This window comes from Brachycentrus maculatus, unplaced genomic scaffold (genome assembly GCF_059751285.1).
Source record: "Brachycentrus maculatus isolate JH-2025_06_01 unplaced genomic scaffold, ASM5975128v1 h1tg000467l, whole genome shotgun sequence".
NCBI lineage: Eukaryota > Metazoa > Arthropoda > Insecta > Trichoptera > Brachycentridae > Brachycentrus > Brachycentrus maculatus.
The window spans coordinates 281590-298677 of NW_028281214.1; the positions used below are offsets into that span (position 1 = coordinate 281590).

Below are 17088 nucleotides of genomic sequence, written 5' to 3' on the forward strand. Positions count from 1 at the left end.
ATATCAGTTAAAAATATGTTGCTGCTTATAAAAAAATAGGACATAAAAGGTTTGTTTTTAAATATTAAACGAATATTTTAAAAAGCCCATGATCGGGACTTTTGGTGTATTTTTGTGTTTGTTTATTTACATAATTAAGAAAAAAGAAAAATGTTAAATGTAAGGGGAAACTCTATCCACATGAACACAAAATTGGGCTCCAGCCCTTTTTTTTACTTGATATATACAAGGTGTTTTCATTTACGATCCAGGATTGGACCAACCTCCGCACCGGGTGGAAAAAATCTGAAATCTTGCAAGATCAGCAGCGATCGAAGCAAAACGAAGTTGTCCTAGTGCCACTCGTAACCACCTGTATCACCGTCGCCTTTCTAACGCGCTTAGAATGCGCGCGATTACCGATTACAAATTATTTGCGCGCGCAGAGCGAAAACGAAACGCAGCGGGAACGAGATGGGCATACGTGTCCAGTATGCCTTACCACCCTGTGGACCTACAAAACTATCCATCCTGCTCCCACCCACACATTTCCCGGCCAATCGATTACCGGGAAACCTGCGCTGGTCTTGGCGTAGAAAAGAGACGGGAAATCCCATAAAATGATCCCCAAAACTCAGAACGCGTGTAAAGCTCGCCCTACAGCAAAATCTTACACCCTTTCCAAAACGTTAAACATACTTAATAGAGACAAAACACCCTTTTTTTAAAGTGTCCTGTTTTAAGGTGCCGTACTGTGATTATTTTCCCGTCATCCGTTGTCTTATATTCGAACCCTTTGGCGAGGAGCGCGTCAGTTGTGCCGCGGCGTCCGAGCGGTAAGCGTCTCTCGCAGAGGCGTTGCGACGCTATTACGATGTGAGATCGCGTCGCGTCTTTTGAAATATAAATCGTTTCTCGCGTGTTAATTTGTATAAGGTGACATTTTTTTCTTAATCTCTATTCTGTGCAAGAAGAATCTAGGATAGGATTTTAACTTTTATAGCACGGAATCGAATTGACTGACTATGTAAGTTACCTGTTTTATTCTACTATGTGAGAAAATGACTACATATACAGGAAACAGACTCATTGTTGTTTTGTTTCAAAAATTGAGCATGAAAATTTTAACATTCTTTTAAAACAAATTATTATATTTGATCACAATAAACCGAAGAAAATGAATAAACTGTAAAAAACTGAAATATATTAACTCACTCTGGTACTTTTACTTTTAAATTATATATAAAAAGGAAAAAAAAATACAAAGAAGGCTGATTTTCTGATCTTGTCGATTTAATTAAACCACCCCTCTCGATATTCCTTTACAAAAGTTGAATAATATACCGACACATATATAATGTATTTCGTGCGGGGTAGGTGGAAGATAAATAAGGGATGAATTTTTACAGCACGTGCGCCCCTTTTGTAGCAAATAAATTAACACCTAACGTTTCCCCTCAATATCATCTAATAGTTTATTATATCCGGAATACTTGATTCTTTCATAAATAAAGTATCGTTTATTAAAATATATATTTTTTAATTCGTTTCAGTTTGATGCGGAATATACTAAAAATTATTATATGTGACATTTTAAACAAACTCATTTGACACACCAAATGTTTTTTTTTTCAAATAAACCTTGAGTATAATAAATAAAAAAAATATTTATCATGTTATTTAAGAATAATGTGCAATGACAATAGGCTCGCATATATTAAAAAAAAATATATATTGACTATTTATTTTGCATATCATATCGTTTTCAATTTTCAAGTAAATTTTTACGTAAGACATTTATTTAAAAATGTCATGGATTTGACTTTTAACTCTATAAAAATAAAAAAAGCTTATATCCAAATATTTTTTTCTCTCTGCATAATTTTGGGAATAAAAACAGAAGCAAAAAAAAACAGCAGCATTTTTTGAGTAATTGGTTAATTAAATTCGTGAAAAAATAAAAATCAGTATTGTGATCAGTAGCGCAATAGAAAAATAACGGATTTTAAAGACTCTTAAGTGTATCTTTTATACACGTGGTTCAACATAAATCTTTATTTTTATTGATAAAAAAACAGTAGAAAAGGGTAAAATAAAATCTCAATATTCAATGTTACGAATTTAAAACGGAAAAAAGTTTATTTTTGGTTGAAGGAAAATCGATTCTTTAAAAAATAGAATATTCTCACAAATGCATGAAGCAAAAATATAACTTTTTTGTCACATGAATTTGTTAGAAATTATTCTCTTAAAATTTACATCATTTTTTTACAGAGGAAACGAATAATTTAGAAAAAAAGGCATGAAGCTTAAAATTCAAATTAACACACTGATTTAAATTAGCATTTTTAAGTTTAATAGATTATTTTACTTCGGAATCTATTTAGTATAAACAATTTAAAAAAAACTATTTGTATTCAGTAAAATACTCAATTAAAAATAATTACATTTTGAATTAATGTTTTACTGAGTAAATACCATTATTTCTTAAAATCTTCTATGATACAAGTTTCAAAAATGATGCGGAATGCATCGAAACACGTGTCACAGTAGATTTAAAAAAATGGTATTTACCAAGTAAAAAATGAATTAAAAATGGATAGATTTTAGCACAATGTGACTGCTGAATTAATTAATAAAAAAATGAATACATAAAATGAAACAATTTGAAGTATGTTAATATGTCTGTTATTTTTTATAAACAGCAATTCGTATAAAACAAAATACAAAATACAAAAAACCAGATTTAAAAAAAAAAAAACAATTTAATTTCACAATTCACGAAGTAAATACTTATAAAATATCTTCATTTAAATCGAAATCACTGAATTTAGCATGTAAAAGGTTTAAGCATAAAATACAATTAGGCTGAATTTATTTCGTCTGGAGTTTTTTCAGATTTGCTGACCTTTTACTTTCAGGTTTAGTGATGCTGAAACAGGCTCTGAAGGTTCATATATCAGTTTTCAGTTCGGTGATCAAAGAGTTCTCGTTGGCACTTGATGTGACGATGGTCATAGAACGAATTTCAGGAAAAACCATTCACCTGTTTTGGTACGATAATAAAATATATTTTCCCAATATTTCATTCCGATTAGCTTCGTTTCAATGAACTAAAGAAGATATTTTATTTTCAAATGAAATTTATTCAGAAAATATGTCTTTAAATAATAATTTTCAGTAACAGGATTTAAAATTTTCATTCGTGAATATGATAAATATTCTTTTGAAACGTATTAAAAAATCAAGGTTTTATACTGTAACGTAGAAAGTCGTGAAGCTATTTTAAATAAGAAAGTGAAATTAAAAACAAATTGAATCTTGTTTTTATTTTAAAACATATAAATTTACACATTATTTTTTTTTAAATCATCTTTCCTATTCTTAAGGTGAAGTGTGTATACTTTTTTATGGGGAAAAAATATCACACAGCATAAAATACAATGAAAAAGTTTTATTAAAAGTTCAATGAAAAAAAGGTGAACAAATACAAAGATACATATAGCTGAGCAAATAATTTGTTTTTCCAAATCGAAACCAAGTATCTGACACTGACCAAATATATTTTATATTATTTTATTTGTAAATAATGTAAAAAAAATTATTGCAAGTAAAAGTTTTGAACGATTAAGAATTATACCTTGTTTGAAAAAAAAAATAAAACAATATCCTTGTGAAGCGGCAAAAATATATATCATTTAAAAAATGATTTATAATAAAAGTTAATGAATTTTATTGATTGATGTAAAGTAAAGTATGTTTTAATTTTACCTTAAAGGTATAAAGTCAGTTTACAACATATTGTGACTACGAGCTTAAAGTACTTTTTGCATTTTATTGTAATAGTAAAATCCATTAATTAAAAATAAATGTCAATGTCAATTTTTTTTAATTATATTTAAAAATACTCGTTGAAAAAGACTTGGGTAGTCGCTTGACTGTAAAACTAGCAACGTGGGTTCGATTCCCGCTAATTGTAAAGTTAATTCAAGAAGGATTTATTTTCTGATTGTTAGTGATATACATATATTTTCTACAACTACCTTCCCTATCCTTACTAACCGACCTACGGCTATGCCTTTAAAAAGAAGTGGCTTTAGTTATTACTTTAAAAAATATAACTCTTATGATATTGCATCATATTTGATTCTAAACCTTAAAACATATGTTTTAATATACTTATGCAGTTAATTTTTATGTTTTTATGAACAAATTTTTTTTTACATTTTTATTTTAAACATTTTACAAAATTTCCAGCATAAATATCCATAAATTTCCAGCTTTAAATAAAATTGTGAGCAAAAATATTTTTAATCGTGATTCACTTATTTTTGTCATTTATTTATATATTTTAAACGGCAAGTGTATAATAAGCTGTTAAGTCAGTAAAAATTATATGCCATAAAGGCTAGGGGATGTATTAGGGGCGCAGTTTGCTTTAGAAGTTACCATGAATTATACCAATTATTTTCTGGGCGCTTAGTTATGAAGGGGAAGGGGATGGACTTATCTCATTCGAAGGGGGATGAAGAGATAATATTTTTTCTAGAAATGCATAATGATCAGAAGAAAATATTATGAATGAATTATTATTCAAAAATGATTTTCGATCATGGGAGATACAGCTTATACTGAGAGAAATACATTGTTGTTATGGGATATCCCATTTAAAAAGGGATCAACGGGTATTCGTCTAACCCTTATGCGTACCCAATGGTGCATAGGGCACTGTATATTATCTACGCAGTGTTATCTTAATCATAACTTACATGAAGGCAAGGTGATAACCTCTGCGTTTCGGGGACCAGTTCAGGGTAATATTAAATAAATATCATAGTAAATCACTTATTTTCATTTTCACCCCCTCCTTGGGAATCGAACCCGGGACCTCCGGTACCTCCAGCACGGTAGCTCAATACACTTACCATTACACCACGGAGGCGGACAAAAATTATAAGTACAGAAAACAAGATAGAGAAGTAGAAGAAGAAGAGAAATAACATTTAATCATGTAACATTAAAATTATTTTTATCTCTTGAACCATTTGTGTATAATTTAATATTTTTTTATGTAAAGTGGCCACTGTTTTGCAATGATATTTATAATAAATAAAAAAGACGGTAAATTCATATGTTAACATGGCTTTTTAGCACTTAAAATGAGAAATATGAAATAATAATGTTAGGTGTACATATGTATGGCTTTATTAATGGGATGAACATTAATTTAAATTATGTCACTTATATATTTTAAAATATCTTTTAAAATGTGTTTTACATTTGTTTTTGCCTGATTTAAACACTGGTATTTTTAATGAAAAAGACAATTAATGCACATTTTCACACGTCTAGTATTTTAAATTAGAAGAACGTTTTATTAAAGCATTAACAGCCGTCAACGAATTAATTGACCACTTAGCCGTTAAATAATCCTAATTACCCTGTTATCTGTTGAGCAAATTGTACCAATTTAAGCTGCACGACCATCAAGTGTGTTATTCTTTCTGACTGGTAGAGAACTCATCATATCGTATAGTATAGAATTGAAGTAGTTTGTCCGTTGCATGCCTTTTTTTATTATATGTAATTACATTATCCTCTGCATCCGTGCTATTTAGTAGAAGAGGATAAGACATATCACTCACTCCTTTCAAGAACTTCATAAATCAAAAAAACTTGATATTTCAGGATAAAGTTTTTAATGTAAAATAATATAATACAATGTATTGAAAATAAATATCAAGCCACTTACTGAACTTTATACTGTGCAACAGATCTTTTTAGGTAAAACCTGAATTTTTTTCTCGATTCGAATAATATTTAGTTTATTTAAAAAAAAAAAAAACAATACCTTTTGTTTAAGATGCAAAAACACTTTCTACTCTGTAGCGGGTAAATATTAAGTTAAAATTATGCCGCTTTTGCTGGGATATAGTACATGTTCTGGGCATTCCGAAAACATGCATAACTGAAAATTGACGATTTTTGATTTATGACGTTCTTGAAAGTAATGAGCGATATGCGGTGATATTTTGTTATAAACTAGCTGAAAGGTATAATAAGTATTATATGATTTGACTACCGTTTAATGGTTTCGGGTACAATTCCCAGGAGGTTAAAAAATATCAGTGTTTTTTTTAACTGTAAAAATTATTTCATATCAATTTAGACTGGTACTTAAAATGTAAGACTGATTCCCTTGCCACCGCAGATTAAACGATCCAGATAATATTACGTCGATAAGATGCAGTGCCCTATGCACCATTTAGTGCGAATAAAGGTGGGAAGAAAAAAAACATTTGACAAGTCATTTTAATGACTACCCATCTGCTGCTTTTTCCAAAAGTAGTTCTGAAAAAGCATGTACCTTCAAAGTTCTTGATGCCTACTATTATGATAAGGAAAGGTGTTTTTGGGGTGTTAGTGGTACTGATAAGTATTTTGGTCTTTTATTAAGAAAAAAAATTAAATCCCAACTTAAGTGCTTCAAATATTAAATCTCTTTTTTCTTGAACTAGTAGTTGAGTATCTATTCCACTAGCCACGATACGGAGTTTAATTCATAAAAAAGACTTTGTTGTCTGCGATATATTTTTAAGTGTCTTTCATTGCTACAAAAAATATTATATTTTCAAAGGTTAGAAGTGACTGACCAACCTTTGTTTCGTTGTGTTTTGAAAAGAGTACACAAAAAAGAAATGAAATGCTTGTTGTCTGTGCCGGCGGATTACCACAATAGGAGTACGTGTGGGTGCATAAAGCCAAGAGTTAAGCGTCTGAAATATAAAAGCTTAAAGCTTAAATTATTTAAAAACAAAATATTTTAATGTTTTAAAAATAAAAAAAAATAGGATTGAATCATTTCAAAAGTAATTTTAATTCCGAAAGAGGCATGTGTGACCAAAATTCAATTTAATACAACCTTATAAAAAACTACCTTTTCTCATAAAAAATTGTCACATTTTTGAAGAAAACTTCTTTGACGGCGATTTTAAAACCAATAATTGGACGATAGTGGACAGCGAAATTTTAAGGACGCATCGCGGTTTTTAGGCACATTTCGTTACATGAGAGAGAAGAAAGATAAAACGTAGAATGAGAAAGTGTTCTGACAAGTTCTTACCTTTACGTTTTGGCGTTAATGTCTCTTGTATATGAAAAAAATGTACACATGCATTTCTTCGATCCCTTTTACATGCGGGAGGTAATTTAATAGCTCCGGAAGTATAGACGATTATGGCGCTATTAATTAAACAATTTGTGAAGTATGAATAGAATTATTTCATTAAAAATTTCATCTTAATAAGGGTTTCAGAACAATATGTACTAAATATCGAGGTCTGATATATTATACACGGTTTGACGTGCATATTAGTTCTTGGTGTCGACAAAAATTGCATGTGATTAACAATTGTAAATGTATTTATGTAACTGTAGCGTAAAATTTCCAAATAAAATAAAACATAAAACATTTTGTGTAGTTGTTAGTTTGTGAATAGTGCTTTGGTAGTGTAGTATTGTTTATATGCTGTTTTAGTGATTGTCCTGAGAAAGAAAGCTAACGTCTCAAAATCGGTAGACAAACGTTTCGGGTAGTGGTTAAATACTAGCATTTAAAAATGTAAAAATATCATACCTTATACAATAATAAAATATGATGCTGTATAATTTATATTTGAAGCACTTACCTTGTGATTTTTCCATTTTATAATTAAAATGTAACTTTGTTTTAAAATCACTATAAATATTTTATTATAACAATTAATATTAGATATTAAAAATATTAGATATTAAAAAGGCAATTAATAATAATTTACAATTAATAATGCACGAGTAAATGATTTTGCTAAAAGTCCGTTATTGATTATATTTCCAATCACGCATCATCCCTAATCCTTTTTGACTGTGACTGCCAATAAACACAAAAAAATAAAGCCACCTGAGATCTACCTAAGCTTCTTTCCCTAACCGCTAAAATATTTTGAATATTGTTTAGTAGATAGTGTTTTAGTATTAATCAGTCTTGATAAAGAAGCGGTTAGCTTCAAAACCGGTTGACATTATAATTAAAAAAAAAAAACTAACTAACCATCCCGCCGCTTCCCCGCAGGGGTAGGCAGAGAGAATAGAGCGCCACACCACTCTGTCCTTGCAAACATTCTTCGCCTCTTCCACGTTCATGCATCTCCTCATACATACCCGCCGATTGTTACGACTCCTAACCTGACCACTTTCAAGTATTTGGCATACCTGATCGTGCCATGTTTTTCTCGGTCTTCCTCTGCTTCTTTTCCCGCTAACATTCGCCTCATAAATTTGTTTTACCGTTCTTTCCTCACTCATTCGTTCTACATGTCCAAACCATCTCAACACACCTTTCTTAATTTTATCGATAATGCTTATCTCAGCTTTGCATTCCTTCCTTATTTCACTATTCGCACATCTATCATACATCGTTTTGTTACACATTCTTCTGAGAGATCGCATTTCGACTGCATTCAGTCTACTTTCATCCTTCTTTTGCCAACTCCATGTTTCACTTCCATACATTAGAGTTGGAACCAGGACTCCGTTGTGCACTGCCAGTTTAGCTTCCGCTGATAGGTTTTTATTTGCTATAACTGATTTCAGTGCACCATTCACTTTGTTCCCAGCATTCACTCTCCTTTCTATGTCTTTATCAATCTTTCCATCCCTAGAAAACATACTACCCAAATACACGAAATCATCTACCTGTTCCAAAATCTCTCCGTTTACCAATATTTCACATTCAGATCTGCATTCTTCTCTTTCAAAAACCATAATCTTGGATTAACATTATAATTAAGTTATAATAAAATATTCATAATGATTTTAAAACAAAGTCACATTTTAATTATAAATATGATACTGTTTTACAAACCTATAGAAATGTATAAAAATGCTATAACTTTATATAAAAATGGTACACGTTATAAAGTAAGACTTGATAGTTCGTTCAACAAAATGCTCGTCTCGTTTCGTTTCCTATTCCGTTCCTGAAGCATCTCCGAATTCCGGAAATTCAATCATTAGAGAAGCCAGCTCTAGGTAGCTCAATGATTACCATTTGCATCCGAAAAGGAAAGAAAATAATATTGAAAACATCCCTGAATTTGTGAGATATGAAAATATTATTCCGCTGGGGATGCTACATTGAGGATACTTACTGAATAATATTACCCGTATTTTGTAATACACGTCACAGTTAAAATCATTAAAATTTATTTAATTTTATTCTCAATATTTGATGAAAAAAAATTCCACATTGTTATTATTTTTTTTTACAATATTAACATAACTTATTATGTCGGACACTGGATTATTCACCTGATGAGATGTTAACATTATAGGTATCTTAGATTGACATGAAACATTTATCGTTCCTCTTTATTTAGTTGAATAAAATGATCGCTTAAGCCAGCCAAATGCAAGGTCGTAAGCTAATAAATGCTCAGACGTCAATATATGGTATATTGAATTTTTTTTTAACACGATCAAGTATTTCAAATACTTGAAAGTGGTCAGGTCAGAAGTCGGAATAATCGGCGTATATGTATGGATGATATGCATGGATGTGGAAAAGACAAAGATAGTTTCAAAAGACAGATCATTGCGGCTTCTATCCTTTCTGCCTACCCCTGCAGAAAAACAGCATGATAGTTAGTTAATAAGCTAGTTATATACATACGGTGTTTGAAAATGACAACATTTTATGAAGATTACCACGATTTTTTCGCCGTACGACGATCTAATGATTTTTTTGTATTTTCAATAAATTATGTTTTTAGAACGACACGATTCGAGACATTAACATTAAGCTGATAAATCCAAGTTTAAAACCTGTTTATTGTTTGTGTTAAAACTAGATTATTGACGTGGTTTAAACTAAGTTTTAACAATCTTACGTAGTTGCGAGGAGCAAAAACTTGCCCATACTTAACAAAACTTACTGAATAATCAACTTTAGGCTGAGAGAATAGAACGCCACACTAATCTGATTTTGCAAACAATCTTTGCTTCCACCACATGTATGAATCTCCTCATACATACCTGTTCATCACTTCGAATCTTGACCTGACCACTCTCAAGTATTTGAAATGATCATGCCAAGTTTTTTTTCTTCTCTTACCAACTACATTCGCCTCATATTAATAATAAAGGTTACTAAATAAAAAAAAATCGAAACATTAAGAAATTAACTGGATTTTAAGTGTAAACAAAGTGTTGCTTGACAAATCGTTGTTTTTTTCACTAAAGAGACTACAACATAACTTAACTAGCCTATGATAACTCATATCGTAGTCATACAGGAGAAAGTGAACAAGTGCATTGTTTAACAAAAACGTGATAATTGACTATTTGATATCTTACTAGCTTAATATTGCCCTAAAAAAATCCTAAAGGATTTTAAACTTGGAAGAATAATATATTGACTTGTTAAAAATGACTAACTGCATTGGTGTTTATTTTCTTGCCGGGCAAAAGTGTCTAAAATGCCCCCCCTGAATATTTTACGTTTTGGTAGTTGGTCACGTTCTCCTGTACGACTACGATATTTCCTGATAATACTCAGACTTCTATATTTTTATTCTATGTTGAGATGTCAAAATGCATTTAGAAAACATTCAAAACCTATCGATAAGGTATCAGTAATGATAGTATATTATCTACACAGGCTTAAAAATTATATACATATCAAAGGTGTCTCACTACTGAAAAAGTCTGTAACAACATCAAATGCAATGCCCACTGTATTTTTTGTTGTGGATAAGGGATAAGTTTGTGGGCGTTAAATAAATATAAGTGATTTTTTCACTCTATATATTCAATTTAACCCTGGGCTGGTACCTGAAGTGGAGCGCTGATTACCTTACCTTCATTTGTTAACGATCAAGATTACTCTACGTTTATATGATGCAATTCCCTATGAACTGACAGGTGTGGATGAGGGTTTGAAGAAGAGTTAGAAAAAATGAATTAAATCAAACAAAGATTTTTTGATTCTACTAAGTTGTATTTTATTTTTAAAAATTTAGGCAAAAATAACTAGGCGAAACAATTGTCACAATATTAATTTTTTATATGTTTTTGTTAATTAAATACAACTAAATACACTCAAAAAATCTGTGTTTTATTTAAAATTAATAAATAAATTAAAATGGAGTTCTACAAATTAAACGCCAAATCAATAAATAAAAATGCAACATTTTGAGTGTGTCCAAATACTTGTTCACAAAATCTGGATTATCTCCAATTACAGGAGTTATTTTCAAATGCCCAGACTTCCATATTCATCTTCATCTTTGATGAGATTAAAAAAAAACATATGAAAATAAAAATGCATTAAAATATTTTGAATATTTATTGCAAATTACTAATTAGTGATCGATGAATCTTCGTAGCATTATTTTGACTAGTTTCTAAGGACACAGTTTTAAGTTTTCTTCCTTCTCGGAATTCCACGTGGAAAGAACGTTAGTTACAGAAGTCATCTACATTGATGTTGTAATAGTCCTTAGTCCTGCAGACAGTTAGCGCGCAATTTAGCCTTTGTCTTGGCGCGAGTTTTTTCGCCAAGCTAATTTAGCTGGTCTTCGCTGTCAGGCTACATTACTTCCGGCTATTTCACTTAAGGTCCGAAAGATTAAAAAGCTTTCCAGTCAACACGGGGATGCATCACTTCACTTATATGAGCTTTCTTACACTTATCTTGGAAAATAAAGTTTCGTTTGGTCAAATAATACATAAATTCGTATAGTTTTTAAATCAAGCCAGCGATATGTGCAATGTAATAGTTAGTGAAATAGACATCACTTATGTTTCTTTTAATGCGTTTAAGAGAAATATTTTTGATGTCTATTTGACAAATTGATAAAGAAAATTTCAATTATTTGATAAAAACCTTTAATGTTTGTTCAATATATAGATATACTTATATGTACATGACACTTTTTTTATTTTATTTTTAGATTACATAAGTGCAAACCTGTAACTGCAATTATATTATTTAAAATATTATTATATTGTGTTATTTTTGTAAATATTCTGTTGGTTTTCCAATAAAAAAATAAATAAAAAAATTGTCCTACGTCATGTAATAGTTAGAGTGTTTAGCTTCCACGTTGGGGAGGTCCCGGGTTCGATTCCCAGGGTGTGTCATAATAAACATTGGTTATTTTTCACTCTAATATTTACTTAATGTTACATTGAACTAGTCCCTGAAGCGCAGGATTTATCACCTTGCCTTCAAGTAAGTAACGATCAAGATAATACTATATCAATGCGATGCAGTGTCCTATGCACCATTGGGTGCGGATAAGGGTTAGAAGAATATATACTTATATAATATTAAAAAGACGCTCGACTGACAAACTGGCTTCAATGCCCCCCTGGAAAATAAGTTAACGAAAGATTTATTTTCAATTGATTTGGGTATTTGTGTTTCATTCACATTTTACCTTCTCTATTCTTAATATCCTATCAACAGACAAGCCTTCAAAAGCCAATATCAAGGCTTTGCTGGTTATTTCATTAAAATACATCAAACGATAATTTTTTTTTAAATCTTGTTTTGTTTTTTATGTAAAATTAAGACTTTGTTTTAATATTAAAAATACTTTACTGGTTGAAAGGCACATACATCTTTTATTTTTCGTAATACAAAGTAAATACCAGATTATCATTCTCAATTTTAAAATGAGAAAAATTTTGCATTTCACCCTTCTTTATCAGTGGGACGAATCGGGTAATTTATGTCTTGGAATTTGAAAGTTGTAATTAAAGTTGTATTATCTGACTCGGGGTGGGATTCTCTAGACTTGAAGTCTGTGGGAGGGCCGACATCACGCATTGTACAATTTACATACATATAGCAAGTGCTGGAAATGGCTTAAAAAGGCTAAAGTCGTATAAAAATGGTAAAGAGCATATACGGAAAGTGTAAAGCATTTTTCCGAACCCCGGTTATGCATTTTTTGTAAAATAAAAATACATTTTTAGACTGCGCTACACTTTAAATATAAAATCAAGTTTAATGTACAAGATTTCGTACATATTTTTTAACTGTGTAAATAAATATTTTTTATTTTGTATAAATAGGTCGCCTCCGTAGTATAATACATCAACATGGTCGGCTACAATATTGGAGATTCCGGATTCGATTCCCAAAGGGGGTGATAATTAATATTTGTGATTTTACACTCTGATACTTATTAAATATTATCCTGGACTGGTACCAAAGGCAAGGAGTGAACACCTTGCCTTCACGTAAGTCACGATTAAGATAACACTGCGTAAATACGATGGAGTGCTACATGCACCATCGGATGCCAATAAGGGTTAGAAAGAAAAAGTAAATTAAAATTTATTATTAAAATATTACTCAAAAACAATACAATACAATACAATAGTGTCGGGTTGTGGTCCCGTGGTAAGTGTCACGCACTCTTAAGTCAGAGTTTCTCAGTTTGAACCCAGTCTACCACGCCTATTTCTTATAATGAACCACTCAGGCTCACAGAAATAGTAGGAAATCGAAGTATTTTGTAAATAATTAAAACACAAATATTTCTCTTTAATTAAAAAAAATAACTATAAAAGAAACATACTTTTTTAAACTTATTTATGGACTAATAAATGCATATTATCGACAATATCATAGTAGAAATAAACGTAATTTGTATAATAAGTATAATACATTCATTTTAAGGTATTTTTCGTCTTATAAAGTCCTATGAATAAATTTGGGTTAAAGACACATTAATTTCAAATGTGATTAATGGAAATATATTTGATTGTATAATTTCAATTTAAAATACGGTTTCTTTTCCATTTCCATCCCTATTTGTGGATACAAAGAGTGTTTTATACCTGGAGGTATTTCGACACCTCGACTTTGAGTTTCCTCTACTTTATTGGTCTAAATGTATACCTTCCGGTGAGAAATTACTCCCCGCTGTTAAATAGCGACTTACATTCAACCGCTCGTTTTCAGATCTAAAATCTTCACATAAAACGCGGTTCAGAATTTAAACTCTGATTTCTGAATGAGGTTAGATGCAATATATTTTACTTAGCGATAAATAGTCGAGAGTCGTGAATGCGTAAATACGCACGTGCAGGGAACGGGGGTTCAAATTACCGAATGTACTGAATTTTAAATACCCCTTTGACACGATTTTTGAATGGTTTTATTAAGACTGATTTAAAAGTAACTGCTTTATCTTTTGTACGAAAATCGGATGAAATTAAGTGAATAATAAACTTAAGTGAATAGTAATAAATGAAATTTGTTGAAAATATGAAATAGTATATAGTGAATAGTAATAAAACTATATATGAAATAGTGAATAGTAATAAAAAAATAATATGAAATTAAGTGAATAGTAATAAATTAAACCCTGAAGAGGGCAATAGGTTGTTGCCGAAACTAGTTGGTTAGTAAAAATGTGAGTGGATCAGAACACAAAGTATTTTTGTTTCTCGAAATTATATATTAATCCATAATGATCCACAAAGTTAATGCTTTCAATATTCAAAACAGAATAATAAACGGTTAAAATTTTTATTCTTTCGAACTTTTCTTATATGTTCTTTAATTATTTATGATATCCTGATAATGTTGCCCTTCATAGCGTAGTGGTAAGTGCATTAAACAATAATGCTGGAAGTCTCGGAATTAATTTCTAGAAGAGTCAAGATAAATATTGGTGATTTCTAACTGTAAAATTAATTTATGATTTTTAGTAATATTATTTTTCTTTGTGAGTTTTCTTATCATTAAATAAATAAAAACTTCACATCAAACAATAATTAAAAATCAATTCTAATTTTTTTAAACAGCCATAACTGTAACATTTTGAAACAATAGAATTATATCAAAATATGAATAGTAATAAACTCATTATGGGTATTACGACTTTAAATAAACCTTGTCCCTTTTGTCCATATTCGCAGTGATTAAAAATAATAAGAATAAGCTCCTCAATTAAATGGCTTTTACTTACTGCTCAAGCTTTGTATAAATTAATATCAGTTTAAATCACATATTCTGCAATGCTGTTTTTATGAAAGGAGATGCAAGTGTAAGCTTCCCAGGGCTTGCGACCTGGGATTTGGCCAGCTTAAGTGATCACTATATACGCTTGTGAAACCTTCAACGTTCTGCCCATTATTGAGTATCCAAATTGCATTAATTTTTGGTACCTGTACATATTCAATGGCCTTAAATATCTTTTGAATGTTGGATCCAATTGATTTGGAAGTATGGGTGATTATGGCCCCATCAGTTGAGAAAATTATATTTTTTATGTGTACCTTATTTCATTTTCAGACAATCTCATCTTTGATTTTTATTCAAATTATTTATGTTTCATCCTTAAAATAAATTACTGTAACTGCAGACAGTTGGTAGAATTCCATTGAATTGTTGGATAATATATCCAAAATAAAACAAGGTTTGTTGGATTGAATTCTACATTTATTTATGTATATGTAAATGCGTGACGCGTTTCGTCTTCTTAGGACATTATCAAACACTCAATGTTTGATAATGTGATAATAAATTAACATATACATAAATAAATCTAGAATTCAATCCAACAAACCTTGTTTTATTTTGGATATATTACCCAACAATTCCTTAAAATAATGACAACCAAGATCTTTTTATACTTCATATACGCTTATATTCTCAACGCCTTGCAGTATTTGTACAAAAGGCAAACTATGCCATGTTCTCTCCGATTCTGCGGCTTCACATGTTAGCCATTGCTTTTGAAAGTATAGATTTATTTAATATATTGCTATCCTCCTTGAAATCTGTACTTTCTTAGCATTTCTTCTCCATGTTATAATGGATAAATTTAAACGTTGTGTTTCACTCTCTCTTGCTGCTCGCTGATAGTGTTTGAAGGAGACGTGTATTTACCAGTGATTACTATTTGTTATTTTATTATGATTTTATGTTATAAGACTTTTTGTTTCTCTATTAGTATATTCATTATTGTATTTTTATATTAGATACTGTATATATGTATTATGAAGGCTCTTCGCGAAACGCCAATACTTTTTCTTTCCGCAAAAACGCACAAACATATATATTTTGTTAATATGTACTCAGTATGAAGGTTAGGTACAGTACACGTCAATAATAGAGACTGACAAGATGGAGATAATACCAGGAATGGAATACTTGGCTCCGCCGTCTGAATGGGCAAGTCTGAGAGCAAATCTCATTATGTGGAAGAAGGGGGTAGATTGGGTAGAATGGGTAGAATGAGATATTGGTATCGTGGTTAATTGACACAGTGGCCTACTGTGAAACTTAATATAGCTACCGAGTGATGACGTAATCTATTTATGCTGTCATATCTGTTTTATATAACGTAAAAAGCCTGAATGGAAGAAGCGAACTAAACGACCATTATAATAAATACTTTTATGTTATTTTTTGACATCTCATCGAAGATGAAGAAAAATACGGAAGTCTGGGCATTTACGGGGCTGACGACCGTCATAGTCTGGTTTAAGTGATTACTCTACACACGTGTAACATTCACCGATTCTACCCATTATTGCCAACCATACTACTCAAATTCAAGGAAGTCCTTTCCTTTCACCTTTAGTGATTCATGAACAAGGCTTCTAAATTGGTTTATATGTATAGAACTTCCAAGAATTTGATTAGTGCGGTTGTCAATAATGGGTATAGAATTGGTGAATGTTACACGTGTGTAAAGTGATCACTTTAACTAGCCTATAACGTTCGTCAGCCCCGTAAATGCCCAGACTTCTATATTCTTCTTCATCTTTGATGAGATGTCAAAAAATAATATGAAAAATATTTCCTCTAATTGGAGATAATCCAGATTTGTGAAAAAATATTTGAACATACTTAAAATGTTGTAAATACTTTTATAACTAACAAAGTAACTAACTACATATTATAGCATTATTATAAATACTAGAGCTGGGAAAAAGTAAATGGTGCACGAAAATCGGTTATAGCAAATAAAAAGCTACTGGTAACTTTGGCTGGCTAAAGCGAGACTGGCAGTTGAAAATGGAGTAATTTACATGGCATTCGGC

The 17088-nt window shown here is 30.6% G+C and overlaps 1 protein-coding gene across 1 annotated transcript in view; it reads left to right on the forward strand.

The window, feature by feature from the left end:
* Window positions 1–792: 792 nt before the first annotated feature.
* Window positions 793–17088, forward strand: part of LOC148302286 (protein O-mannosyl-transferase Tmtc2-like) — a 180188-nt gene continuing 163892 nt past the window's right edge. Inside the window, exon 1 of the mRNA XM_088271844.1 lies at window positions 793–1006. The gene's annotated coding sequence lies outside the window, so the exon portion shown is untranslated. The remainder of the gene's footprint in view (window positions 1007–17088) is intronic.